The sequence below is a fragment of the Gallinula chloropus genome (assembly GCF_964237585.1).
Source record: "Gallinula chloropus genome assembly, chromosome: 2".
In the NCBI taxonomy this organism is placed as follows: Eukaryota; Metazoa; Chordata; class Aves; order Gruiformes; family Rallidae; genus Gallinula; species Gallinula chloropus.
Genome location: NC_140086.1, coordinates 70,617,854 through 70,631,694, shown reverse-complemented (window position 1 = coordinate 70,631,694; position 13,841 = coordinate 70,617,854).

Below are 13,841 nucleotides of genomic sequence, written 5' to 3'. Positions count from 1 at the left end.
TATTTGCTGCATGATACAGACACTTTACATCTGCCCCCTGAGTTTTCTTCTGGACACCCCCAGGAGAGGATAGTTTACCCATTCCCTTAGCCCTCTTGTACCCTGGCTGCGTGCTGACAAGTGACATCCCAGGTGAGTAGTGCTGTACGACTGGCTGAGGTGTGCTGCGATTTAATCACGCAGACTCCAGGCAAAATGGTTACTGCCAGGCCAGGACTGGATGCTGCTGCAGTCCCAGCTCCAGGGACCCCTGAAGGATGGAGTTAAAGTTGCGTGGCACTGGAGTTTGCAAAGCAGCACAGCTTTTGCCATCACACTTCATCTCATGAAATTTAGTTGGAGTACTTTTAGAATCCTTTGCATCTGCTAAAGCAACAGAAAGCCAAAAACCCTCAAACTCATGAAAACTCTCGTGTGTAGGGAAGTGCGGGTGTTGATAATATTTTCAAAGTGAACATCAAGAAAAGGGGTTACATTTTCTTGTTTTCTTTAGAGAGTCAGAGTCCTTGTTTGATTCTAGCTTTTTGCTCAAACTCATGACATAATACTATTCTTAATATATTAATATTTATTTTGTTTGATGTTATCTGAACAGTTTAGCAGCATCAGAGCACCAAGCCTGGATACTTTGTTAAGTTTTATCAATGGGAAGCCTTGGCTTTTCATTCTCAGTTTGAAGGAAGTTCTGAAATCACAAGAAACCCCTGCTTCTGACCAGCTCTTCTCTGAAGATCAGTGTGTGCTGAAGTTGAGGTTGCCGGCAAGGTTCCCAGCCCCTCCACCTGGCTCTCTGCCCTCGCACGATGATTCAACTTCTAATGACACAGTCATGCGCAAGTTTTTCCATAGCACTTGTCCCATTTGACAGCTTGCAATGAATGAAAGGGTTGAGCAATGTTTATTTTTATCTTCTCTTTTCTATTTGAGCTCTACTTTGGGGGGAAACTGTCAAAAGCATATTTAACCACTTACTTTTAAAAACTCACATGTATCCTTCCAGCCGTGGCCCCACGCTTATGAAACTCACCTTCAGAGCTACAGCTGACCAAAGTCACTATTTATTAGTGCAGGACTATTTTGCTTTCATTTTCTGATTGTCATAACAAAGCCCAGTAATGTTTTGCATTTCTCATATGGGAACTGGAAGACCTGTGTAGCCCTGAGATGCAGCGCTGGTATTTCAACTTTGGGAGAAGAAGGGAGCTTTTCCAGAGCACCATAGTTTTAACGGAGTCATCTTCTGCCACCCATTTCGCAGAGGAACACTTTACAGATCCTGCACATAAAACATTTAGCAGGACACCTGGCCATGGGCCCAAGGGTCATTCTGATGAGCAATACGGGCTGTGAGAAAATTGCTAGCGTTAACGAGTGTGGAGGTAGGACTAAAAAACCAAACATTTCTGGTGCTTCCTCAATCCTTATTTGGACAGTTGATCCCCCACTTCAGTTCCCCTTTTTTTCACTGGTAGTCCTCTGTCATGAAAGGTCTTGTGCTGCTTCCCTTCTAACCATTTCCATATGGGAGGGTTTGATGGATACCTGACTCCAAAAAGGGGCTGGCAGAGAGTCTGAACAGATGCTGGCAGCTCTCCATAAGCCCTCAGCATCTTCTACTCCAAAATTTCCCCTTCAGTCCAGACTGTTCCTTCCCTGCAAGCACACCCAGCCCTCTCCCACCGCTCAGTTATCGCAGGCAGGAAACTTTCTTCCTCTGGCTGCGCGTGGCCATCACAGGCAGCAGCTCACCGGGCGGCCTTTGCCTCGTGAGGTGTTGCCACCCAGCCAGCAGAAGTAGCACAGCGTAGCCCCTTCCAGCATGAGAGATGTGCAGTGAAATCTCTGCTGTGCCACGCTTGCATAAAGGAGAGAGAGAGCGTTTCCAATCCATTTGTCAGGGGCTTTCACTTCCCCACTTCCCAGGAGGAGAGGATACCGTGACCATGTCGGTGGCGTGCAGAGGAACGAACCTTCAGCTTTGTCTGCTCTGGAATAACAATTCCCATTTGCTCATGTCAACCCCTGTTTACAGCTCAGTCCCGCAAAACCTCCGTGACAGGGCGGTAGAGGGGGGGGGAATTCAATCGCAGAGGAACATTGTCCTTCATTAGCCCTGACCAGGTTTGTTGCTTTCTCTGGCGTGGTGGGTGAGCAAGCAGGCGAGTTCCCTAACATGTGCAGGTGCCTGCAGCCTGTGTTTGCCCAGCTGTGCATCCTTCACACAGCTATGCACCCTTCAGGTGAGTTGTTCACCTGAGCTGTACTGCAGCTGAATAAAAAGGAAAGCACTCCGGGAGGCAGTTGTGATGCTGAAAGTCCTACCAGTTGTGCAATGACTTGCTTTCAGCATGTGATACAAGGAAGTAGGCAGTGAAGTTCAGACAACACTCACAAGGCAGCCACCAGTGGGAAAAAAATTGGGAGGCTTTATTAAAAATAACCCCACCCTTTTCCAGTTAATATTCGTATGTAACAGCTTTTCTCAGGAGCCTGCCCGTCCTGTCTCCCTTTCCCCTCCCCCATATTTCTTCTCAGGAGGTGCCACAGGGGTAAGGTGGTTTTGAAGCGAGGACATAAGCTATCGGTGGTTATTGTCATCTGAGGCCCACAGATGAGATCAAGGCTTCATTGTTCCAGGTGAGGTGATGACACCACAGGGGTGTCGCAAGTCCCTGGAGTATGGCTGGCATTGAAATACGGCAGCAGATCACAGCGAGCTTTGAAATACTACCCCCAGCTGCTAACTCCAGGTTCAAATAAACCAGTGGAGCTCCCCAGAGAGTGACATTACCAAAACCTCTTGGTGAGCTGACTCCATAGGCTAGGAGAGAAGAATAATATTTCAGATAAGTGGGCTGGCAGAGTTCAAAGGGATAATAAGCATTTAAATTCAACATGAAAGACATCTTCCTCATGCAGAGCTTTAGGATGGAATATAGCCAGGCAGATCAACTGTTTTAAAGCCCCTTTAATCAAGACTATTAACGTGGAGATTTTTGTCTTAATTAAAAACATCCCCCTATTCAATCACATTAAAGAGAAAGTGATACAAAATGTAATTTCTTTTTCTATTTAAATTTCTTAAAAAAGAACATTTTTCCTTGCAGAGAATTATGTCATCATTAAAAGCTATCTTTGAGAGAAGATTAATCTATTGCATTGCTCAGATTTTAACTTGGAGTAAACTGTTCTGCTCATATTTCAATGGAAAAGGGACAAAACCTTCTTTTTGGCTTCCCAAATGTTTAATTTTGTGACCACGAGCAATAGTGAGACAATCAAAAAGGAAATTTTTTTCTTCTCACAAATTTCCTGCTATTTCAAAAGAAGCTGTGGAAAACAATGCTAGGTCACATATAGAGCACACTTTCTTTTTTTTGGTTCTTTTGGAAGCAAAACACAGAAAAAGGAGCCTATCTATTCTTGCAGAAAGCCAAGCAGCCAGAATACCACCATGCTCTTATATTCAGCAAAGCCTTTAAGTGAGCACCACAAAGGGAAGATGACACTTCAGGAGCCAGAGAGGACTACCAATGCATCTCCCTCAGGACCTTGAAGTCCTTCCTGCCACTAGGCTTCCCCACCTTCCCTCCAAAATAGCTAGCAACTATTTAGCTCACAGTGATGAAGATCAGGAGGAAAAAATTAATAGGACCAGAGATGTCCTTATAGAGTGGTCACAGCAGGGATGTTTCAAATGGGAACATGGCATCTGGATGGAAACAGCAAGTCCTCAGCAGGACAGGGGTGGCTGTTCACTTTATTTACAGCCAGATTTGCAGACCTGTGTGCTCACAGAGGAAAAGCAGCTTATGGGACATGTGTGAAACCTCACTGAATGCCCCACACGGTGCTAAGCCTGCCAGCTAAGAAACCTAGCCCTGGGCAGGGGAAATCTCACCACCTGACAGCTCTTTGCCAGTGTGAAACAGCATTTCTCACAAGCTGAGAAAAAGTTCAGTGGGACAGCTGTGGTGAAGAAGAGGACGTATCCTGATGGTGTTGCTAGACCTAAAGAGGTTGCTGGGTCATTTGCTCATCATGCTCCTCTTGCTTTGCACTTAGACTTTTGTGTAAGGTCTCTGCTGTGAATCAATCTTCCTTCCCAACTCAGTGCTGATTGAACCAGAGGATTGGGAAGAAGGAGCATGTATGGCAATACATCAGATATGTTGGTGCAGTGCCACATCTGGTTTATAGCACAGCTGTGTGCTAACTCAGCTACATTGCTTAGACCCTGGGATTTGCTCGGTCAGCTTCTGGAAAAAGTTTATGGTCAGATTTCAAAAAAAACCCTAAAAAGCAGCTTTGGAAGTGCCTTGTGTTCTCCATGATGTCTTAAGCAGTGTGGTGGCAAGGGGCACCTTACCCTCTCTTGGTGCCCGAAGTGTTCAAACATCCCCTTACCTGAACTGAGCAGCACTGGAGCAGTAGCATGACCAAGCGCCTGCTTGATGAGGACCAGCCAGCCCCATGCCACCACCCATATGTACAGCCTCCATTCTCCTGCACCTCCCCACCAGCCCTACCACACTTCACAAGGTTAGCTTCAGCTTTGCAGCCTTGTGATGGTCACATTAACTTTGTCCTGGTGTAGCTGCCCTGTTTGAATGGGTAGTGTATTATTGAGTGTTGAATCTGAGGCTGCAGCCTGCCAGAGTTCTTCCAAGAGTAAGATTGCTCCCTGGAGCTCACTAAAAGCATTATATGTGTGTATCTTGTCCCACAGATCTGTACAGAGTGCAAAATAGCATCTACCTTTTTACAGCGGAGGAGCATCTGCATCACATAGCTATCCAGAGACTTAATGTAATCTTTCCAAAGCAGGTCAAAATCACAGGCATCATCTTCCCTTACTTGGCAGCTTAGTCCTCTACCTTAGCTGTGCAGAGACTTGATGAAATACACTAATTTTCACCAGACTCCATTTGCTCCAATTTCTTAGAAGGCATTTGTGCAGGCCACGGGCTGAATAGAGCTGTGCCAGCATATGGCAGCAGCAGGCATCTGGCTCGTACCATCTTGTGACCCATGGTGAGACTTGCTCACTGAGTCCTGAGCAGTGCCTTGCTCTGCTTTGTGTGTTCCAGGCAGCCGTCCTTGAGCACGTTTCTGGAGGAACAGACAAGGCAGGATCCACCTGAGGTGTTTGGACAGTTCCTGGGCATTGCATTTATCTAGTTGCTACTTGAAACTAAATCCATTTGAGGGATGTTTGATGACTTTAGTTAATTAACCAGGCTTTTATTTGATGCCTGTTACTCTCAAATTCAATGAAAAAAAGATTATTTCCTGCATTGTCTCTGCAGATAAGAAGAATTATCTGTTTTCTCTGATACTTAGTAAGTGGCCAAGAAAGATTCATTATTGCTTCTTGCAGCTAAAGAAATGTCAAAGGTATTAAAATATTGGCGTTTTGTTGCAGTGAAATCTGTGAGATCAACCAGACAGCTGCCTGAAGGCGAGCTCCAAGATTACTCATCCCGTTTTGTTGCTGTGATATGGTGGAGCAGCATACAGCTGCCGTGACTCACTCCCTCCCTGCCAGGCTGCACACAAACGGCTTTGCCCCCTTTGTCGTGGTTATCATGGACTCGAAACCCAGAGCCACTTGGTGGTGTTGGTTTCAATAGTGAAGTAAGAATGTCCTGGAATCTGCATTCTTGTACCAGTGCAAAATGAAACGTTACACATGACCTCATCAGCAGATGCTGAGAAAAACAATATTAAATCCTCTTGGTGCAGGCACTTTGGATAGCTTGGCTGTGTCTAAGTACCCTAAGAAAAGAGTATTTCTTCTAAATTACCCTCCTTCCTTCCACCTTTCCTGGTCCCATGTTCCATTTATTACAGTCCTTTCCAAGTGCATTGAGAGAACAAGATGAAAAATACCTTGTCGGTGAGCAGAGCTCACCTGCCTGCATGTCCCATTCCTCTTGGTCCCCTACTGTGGGCCCTGGCTGCCCTCCAGCTGTAGCTCTGTCCTTCAGCCTCATGCCATTGCCTTGCCTTTAAGCTTTCTGTCACCCATATTTTTGATCTTGCTTGAATCAGGCTGTGCAAAGGCAGGCAGAGGTCATCCAGCATGTGGAAGCAGCCTTGTCTTCTCTGTCTGCTGGCCAGGGCAGCTTGCGGGATGCCCTCAGCTTAATTCACTGGTTCTTCAGGCAGCCTAAAACCGTCACAAGTCTCAGTGGGACAACCATTTTACTAGCACATTTCTTCCTTTTCTCTGGGCATTTTCTCACTTTGAAAAGAGCAGATTTACTTGGCTCTGTTTCTTTGTTAACAGGGAAGTGCTCTAGGAACGCAGCAGCGCGATTCGGCTGGCTGTCACTCCTTCCCCCTTAACCTGTGATCCAGCTGGGCACACAAACCAGTGCGAAAGCAGAGGCCTGTGTGGCACTGGGGAGCACCTTTCCTCAGATCCTCACTTCTGAGTTGGAGTGGATTTTAAGACCAAAAATCCCACCGCTCCGCAGGCTCCACAGAGGATGGAAGCTCTGCTCAGGCTCCAGCAAGACCTTACCTCCTTCTCACCTACTCTGTTCTTGGCCTTGGTGTTCCCACTCGGTTTTGTGCAATGGTTCAGAGCGGCACAGTAAAGCCAGGGAAATGCACTTTTACTCACCTGAGTATTTTTTAAGTCTTACCTACCTTTTGAAAGGTCCAAAGTCCAACCCACGCAGGAGCACGCTGCATTTACAGACCGCGGTTATATGTTTTTTTCCCAAGCTAAGTAGTAGCAGACATTCTCATGGTTTCTCTCTCTCTCTCCTCCTAAGTATGCAAAGTCTTGTCTCGATGGTCACAGAACAAATCAAAGGGGAAGACAGTTTCTTCTAAATCCTTCTCCATCCCCAAAGGCCCCCAAAACTCCTTCCCTTAACCTGACCTCAAGGGAGATGTTATCCCTGTTTCTCCCTGCGCTCTCCTGTCTGCCTTTTCTCTGTTGCATTTCTGCCTTTACCTTTGCCCTTACAGACCTTGGAAACTCTGGAGAAGAGCAAACTGTAAACCCTCCTCAGCTGGGCTTGCGAGCAGCCACACCTTGCTGGCTTTCACATGGAGCAGGTACCCCTGCCTGCGAAAGCTCTGGGTATTTCCCCTGCGTGAGACACAGCAACTGCACAGAAAACCTCAGAGAAGTTTAAAAAGTGCCAGTGACCTGCTACCTCTGGGAAGTACAAAGCAGAGCAGGCTGAGGGCAAGTGCTCCAGGGAGAAAGGATGTCCATCAATCAGAGAATATGGGTGGGACTATGGTTGAAGCCTTATTCTAGCGAGTTTGGAAAGCTACCAAAGCAAATACACCCAGTTACTTATTCCTCATTGGTATTGTGTAGGTTCCTTCCCAGGTGTGGTCAGGAGTGTTTATTCATGTGTGGAGAGCTACCCTAATTCTGCCCTTCTATTTCCCAGGGGTTCAGGTTTTCTACTTGTTTCCCTCTTGTTTCCATTTCTGGAACATGATGGTCTTGCTGAGGCATGACATCCCCTGGCTTGTGCCAACCTTTGAGTTTGTCTCATGAGAAGTGAGAGCTCTTTCAGTTTTGAATGCTGGGGTTTCTTCAGAGTGGAGGTAGCGCTATATTCCTCTCAGCAGCCCAGCAAGCCTGGCAACGCAGGGTGTGTCTTGTTCTCATGGGAAAAGGATGCACATCCATCTCCATCCCTCTGGAGCCATTCTGCTGAGGAAGCTTTGCCAGGACGCAACCTCCTCGCCCTGACACAGACTGCGGGTACCCCTGCGGGTACCCATGCCACTGACAGTTTCTGTCCATTTTAGAGTGGCTTTCAGTGGCAAGCCCTCTCCCGGCCTCTCAAGAGCCCAAAGGCTAGGAAGTCCATTCAGTAGGGCTGCCCTGACCATGCGTTTCAGGCTGGCTTTGGGAGTGAACCCATGTTATTCACCTGCACCCCTTCTTTTTTTGAGACGTCACACTTCTTTGGGTTCAATATGCAGTCGACATCTATATGCCCATTGCGGGTCTTTCTGGAGTGACCCCATTTCCATGTAAATGCTTTAGATGAAATCCCATTGATTAAAGTTTAATTTCTGTTGCAACCATGCACACACAAGTATGAGAAATCCAGGAACACAAAAATAAGTCAAGTATGTCAGAGTACCATTTCATGGGCCCTCTTCACCATTCCCCACTTCTCCCTGCTGGAAAGCAGCTATGGCTGCTGCATCAGCAGGTATGGTCCCTGCTCTGAGGAGGAAAGGGAAACAGCCAGGTTACTCTGGGATGTGCAAGCCAGGGGTCACAGATACATTTTTATGTGGCCCACATTTGAGTGAGAAGTTCCCACGGACTCAGTTTGTGAAACAAATCCTCTCGTTTCACTTCACTTCCCATCCTTCCCTGTTCCCTTTTCCTCACCCAAGCCTCATGCTTAAGTCTTCATCTTGATTATCTATCTCATGTTCAAAACAGATTATCTGGAGCATCACTAAAAGCCTTTTGCCGTGTATCCGGGGCCAGATGCAACTCCGTGCAGTCTCAAATCTGGCAGGGAAGCCAGGGCTCACAGCAAACCCAGGCTGGCACCAGCATGTGACATGACATAAGTGGGTTGGGGACATCACCAAATGAACAACAGTAGCTCACATCACAGCTTCCAGTCCTCCTCTGCCCTCCTGCAGCCTCCTCTACCTTCAGGGTACAGAGAACAGGCTGCACAACCTGCAGCACCCTAACAAAGTAAAACCAATCCCTTCTGGGCTTTAGCTGCTTTTGGCTCTTCCTTCTCCTGAACCCCGGTCTCTGGAGACACCCAACTCCCTCAGCCAACCCTCCATCCCTTGGCCTGTCCACAGCCCTGGAGTCCTTCCCTTTAATTTCCTAGCCGAGCTGTCCCTCTGCACGGTGCCCAACCAACCCTCCTCCCCAGGGCTTCTGCCCCAGCATCCCTGTAGCCTCCACCCTTGCGCAGCAGCCAAGGTCCATGCACATCCCGACTTAGCGCAAGCCAAACAGGTGGGACTCAGCCCTATGGATTTATCCAAACCTGACCACACCAGGTACAGAGCAGAAAGTAACTCCCCTATCTTTCTGGGAGCAGGCTGCAGCTCCTCGCCTTCATTATGCATTACCCTTGTCACCAGCAAAAAGCCATGCAAGAAAACAGCCGAGCCTAACTTCTCCAATGTGCCTGGTAAGGATATCTTGTGATTTAAAGCCTTGGCATGGCAAACAGCACAGGCAAGGGCTTTTACTGCCGCTGCTTGAATTACCTCCATCTATTTTGGAGGAAGGCTGGGGAGACCAGTCCCACACTGAGGCTGGGCACCTGTTTAAGTGCCTTGCTGAACCCAGGCCAAAGTTTCCCTAGAAGGAAAAGGCAGTTTATGTAAGCACAAAAAAAAACCCCAAACCCAAAAAAGAAATCTTGTCCATTCTCTTTTCCGTAAGGCATGGAAATGAGGAACAAACCGACGTTAAATTAGCTGGAGATGAACATTTGGATTCAGATTTCATAAGCTTGCACATCTGGCCGATAACAAGGCGGGATTTATTGCAAGCTCTAACGAGATGTATGGGCCTCTATTAAGTGATTAGGGAGAAAAGACTGCCTTCCCCACTCCTCCCTCCCCCCCCCGCCCCTCGCCCCAAATCACTTAGTTTCCTGTTTTAATTTCATAATGGACAGTTTGAATTTTCTACAAACACTCATGGGGTCTGTTTGCTCTCGTGGGACTTCGCCTCGCCACATTTGGTAAACAAAGACCGAAGACAGAAGCGGCCTTTAGCCGAAGATGGATGGCGCGGCCCTGGGCACAAGCTGCTGGGATGGGCTCAGCTCTGCTGCAAAGAGCAACCGTCTGCCTTGGTGGGGAAGATTTTCTGTTTACCCTGAAGGATGGCAAGGCATTTATGAACAGGCGCTGCTCCATATTAATGAGACAGCTCGCACTAAGCTTGCTGAATGCTGAGCTGAGCCCCAGGCCTCTGGCAGTGACATCAGGCACCTCAGAGTGGGGCGGCAGTGCCAGCCATGGGATGCTCTCGGGGACCTTTCTACCACCAAGCCCTGCCCTCCTGCACCATCCCTGCCAGGCTGCTGCTGCGGTCCTCGGCCAACCTGTGGGCTCTGCATAAGGCTTCACAGCCCAAAACTGCGGGATGCTACCGCCTGCACAGGCCTGTGGCGGGGGTAGGTGTTGATAGCCCACTCCACTTCTTTCCTTCCCAGTAACTCAACGCCCCCAAAGAGTGTGATATTTTAGTCTGATGCTGAAGAAGATGCCTGGAAGGCAGCCTCCATCCTTCTTGAGGGACAGTGGTGGGGTGAGATTCGTGTCCCTTGCTCAGTGCCTGAGTGCCCAGCAAAGGAAACGTAACTCCAAGCGAACCCCGTGTGTGTTCTTGTTCTGGCTTTGTGAAAATTCAGCTGGTGGTGTTGGGTGTGTGAGGGAGAAATTAAGCAGCCATGGGTTTCATGCAGGAGCTGGAGCTGAATGTACGTGGTGACTGCTCGAGCCCACGCAGTTACAGGCTGTGTGAGAGGGACATGCATAATTCATAGCCTTTTAATTAAACGGTAGTATCTTTCAATATATTGCATTTATTGCAATTACATTTATCTCTTCACTCTCTTCGACCTACTGAAGCATCACCTTTTTTTAAATATTGCTTTTTTCCAGTTACAATAAGAGCATAAACAGCACTAATTGGACTTTAGGACTAGACCTGCCAAAGGAGACCCAGAGCTGAACCAGCCTTTCCCCACCGGAGAGAGCAGTGCCAGAACAGGATGCCCAAGAGCTGCCTGGGGAGGTAGGAGCTGCCCTGAGCGGGCTTGCTGTTCCAGGACACAAGTTCTGCATGTGCTAAAGCTCCTCTCTGGGGCTTGGTTGCAGTGTCCTTGGAACGTTTTTCAGGCAAGCAAAGCTGTGTTACAACAGCACCGTTCAATCAGAGACTGCCATGCAGCCAGGGCTCTGCAAATGTGTGTGAACTGGCCAGTTGGACAGTGAATCTGGGTTGGCAGAGGTGGCCCTTGGAGATCACCTGGGCCGTCTTAGTGTGGCAGAAAGATTTCTTTCAGGGCTAGGGTGTCCCTGGAGCTTCTGATGCTCATGTCAAAGGTAATGCACACATCTAGGAGGCTGCTGAGACTTACCAAGGCGGATTCTTTACTGCCAAATTCATGCTGAGCTCCTCAGGATCTTATGATGGGAACTGTGAGATGCAGTGCAGACAGCAGCTTATCTGTACCTCCCACCTCTGCAGTGTTAGGGTCTGCTGAGCTGGGCAGAGCACGAAGCAGCAGCTGGGGGACAGCTCTTGTGTGAGCAAATGTTTCAAGCTGCTGTGCATGGGACATAGGACCAGCAGTGCAGGGGGCCAAGACACTGCACTGATGTGGCTTTTCCAGAGGAGGAACCAAGGCAGTGCTGCTGAGGGAGGATGGGAGCTAGAAATCCCCCAAGAAACCCCCCAAGTGGAGAAAGAGTGCAGACTTCTGGTAAACATCCTGCTGGCTGCCAGAGGAAGGTATTTAACAATTCTAGTTTGATAAATGCTGGTCCATCAGGCTTGGGTTTTTGTTCTGTTTATCCCAGCACACATGCACAGGGGGAAAAAAAAAGCAATTAGAATAGTTTCATGGAGGCTTATGGTATGTTTTTCCTGTGAGACCAGGTGGGCAAACCCAGAAGTTTGTTACTGATTTCATTAGTTTGGGTTTGGCAGGTGAGGTGGTGCACCTAAACAAAGCCAAAAAAAAAATAAAAGGAGAGAGAGAAAAAATATTAAAAAGAAAAGAAAAGAAAAGAAAGGTAAAGAGGGAAGGGAAGGGAAGGGAAGGGAAGGGAAGGGAAGGGAAGGGAAGGGAAGGGAAGGGAAGGGAAGGGAAGGGAAGGGAAGGGAAGGGAAGGGAAGGGAAGGGAAGGGAAGGGAAGGGAAGGGAAGGGAAGGGAAGGGGGAAGGCAAGGAAAAACGGAAGCACCCAGCTTCCCTGGGCTGCCCTTGTGATTTATTACCACAATACATAACAGGGTTAATTCCAGATGGGTTGCTTTGGATAATGAATTGGCAGCTTGGCTTTGTGAAGAGATGTGACCTCTCCCACCTCTTTCCAGTGGGTCGGAGTTCGGCATAGCGATATGGCGCAGCATAGCTGAAGGCCTCACCTAGCTGTAGGGGGTATAAAGGGAGGGCCATGGCTACCCTGCAGAAATATGGGGAGGAGGCTGCTGAATTGTGCTACCTGAAGTAAGAAGGAAAGAAAGAAGGCAAGTGTATCCTTGGTCATGTTTCTTCTGTATGTCTCCGTTCACTAATGCCTTGTTGTTACAATGGAGCCTAACCCTCCACAATGTGAGAACAAAATCATCCATGTTAAGGGAAGAGCAAATGCTAAACACCCCTCCCTCACACTCTTTCTTTAAAAATATGCTTCTGTGCCCCACCTGCCTTGGGTGACCTGGACTAGATAGGAGTGTTGCCAGGGTTGGGGGCTGCACCCACAGATCTTTAGGCTGGACCTGAGGAGAGCCCCTGGCAGCTGTGGCTGGTGGCAGACCCTCGCCAGGCTGCTGGTCCCTAACAAGAGGTTATCTCCTGAGGGTTTTCTGACAGGAAAACCTGTTATGCTGTAATACCTGGCAGGGAAGTCTGGAGACCTGACAGTGAGATGAGATGTCTGGGGAGAGGGAGGCAACTGTGATGCCAGGAGAGCTGGCCAGAGGTGAGACAGGTGGAGATGGAGAGATGAGTGAGACACAGGGGAAGGGTAGAAGACAAGTGTGGATGGAGGAGGAGCTACTGAAGGTCAGGGAAATCAAAGGCTGTCAAGGGGCTTTAGAAATGTTTTTGTCTGGAAAAGTGAACACACTGTCTTTGCCTGGAAAGTGAACAAAGCCAGAAGCATTTGTGGGGAAGGGATACCCACAGGGGTGAAGGAGGCAGGGGCCTGTGAACCACTCAGCAGGTGCATATGAAGCAGGGGCAGGGGAGGATTAGCAGTGTGGCATGGTGAGACATGAAGGGGCTGAGGAGCAAGTGGGTTGAGGAGGTACCTTCTGATCCAAATGGCTTGTGATAACCAGGACACATCGTTGAGCTGGTCAAAACCCACACTGAGCCTTGGCTTGTCAGGAAACAGAACACAGAAGTGTTCTTGGGCTGCGAAGATAAACTGGCTCCAGCACTGTCCCTCCCTGTGTTCGCTCGCTGGCAGTCTTGGCAGAGGTGCTTCTTGGGGGCTGTCGGCCCCGGGCCCATGTTACCTCAAAAGAGCCGTGAGTCAGCACTGACGAGGGTGGTGCTGGCCTTGCGCGGGCCTGCTGAAGGGGCTGACCACAGCCTTGCCATGGCCGTGCCTGTGTTCCTAGAACAAGGGTTTTCCCTGGGCTTTTGCAGAGGTACAAAACTGCTTTGCAGGAGAGAGGAGTGACCGGTCTCTCTGTGATGCCCTTGCCATCATATCCCTCATTTTACATACCTGGGTAGAGGGCAGCTCATGCTGGCTGACTGACCTCCCGCAGAGCCTCACGCATCTCCTCACCCCTGCACACCCCAGGAGCAACACAGCTTAAAGCAATCTCCATAAGCCCAGCTCTTTTTGTGTGCCTTTTTCACACACAGTGCTGCAGCTCCCCTCACCTCCCCCATCCCACCTCAAGCCCTCGCCAGCTGACTCTGGTGCTGCAAACACCTTCCCACCCCGCAGCAGGACAGGGCAGGTCCCACCTCAGAAGACGTAACGGTGGTGTCAGCCACAGCAGAAAGCATTCCATGGGTGGGAAGGGAGTGCTGGGGGTGTTAGCGGCCTGCCCCCCTTTCAAAAAATGCAACCTTTGTCGTCCCCTCCACCAACCCATCCTGTGCC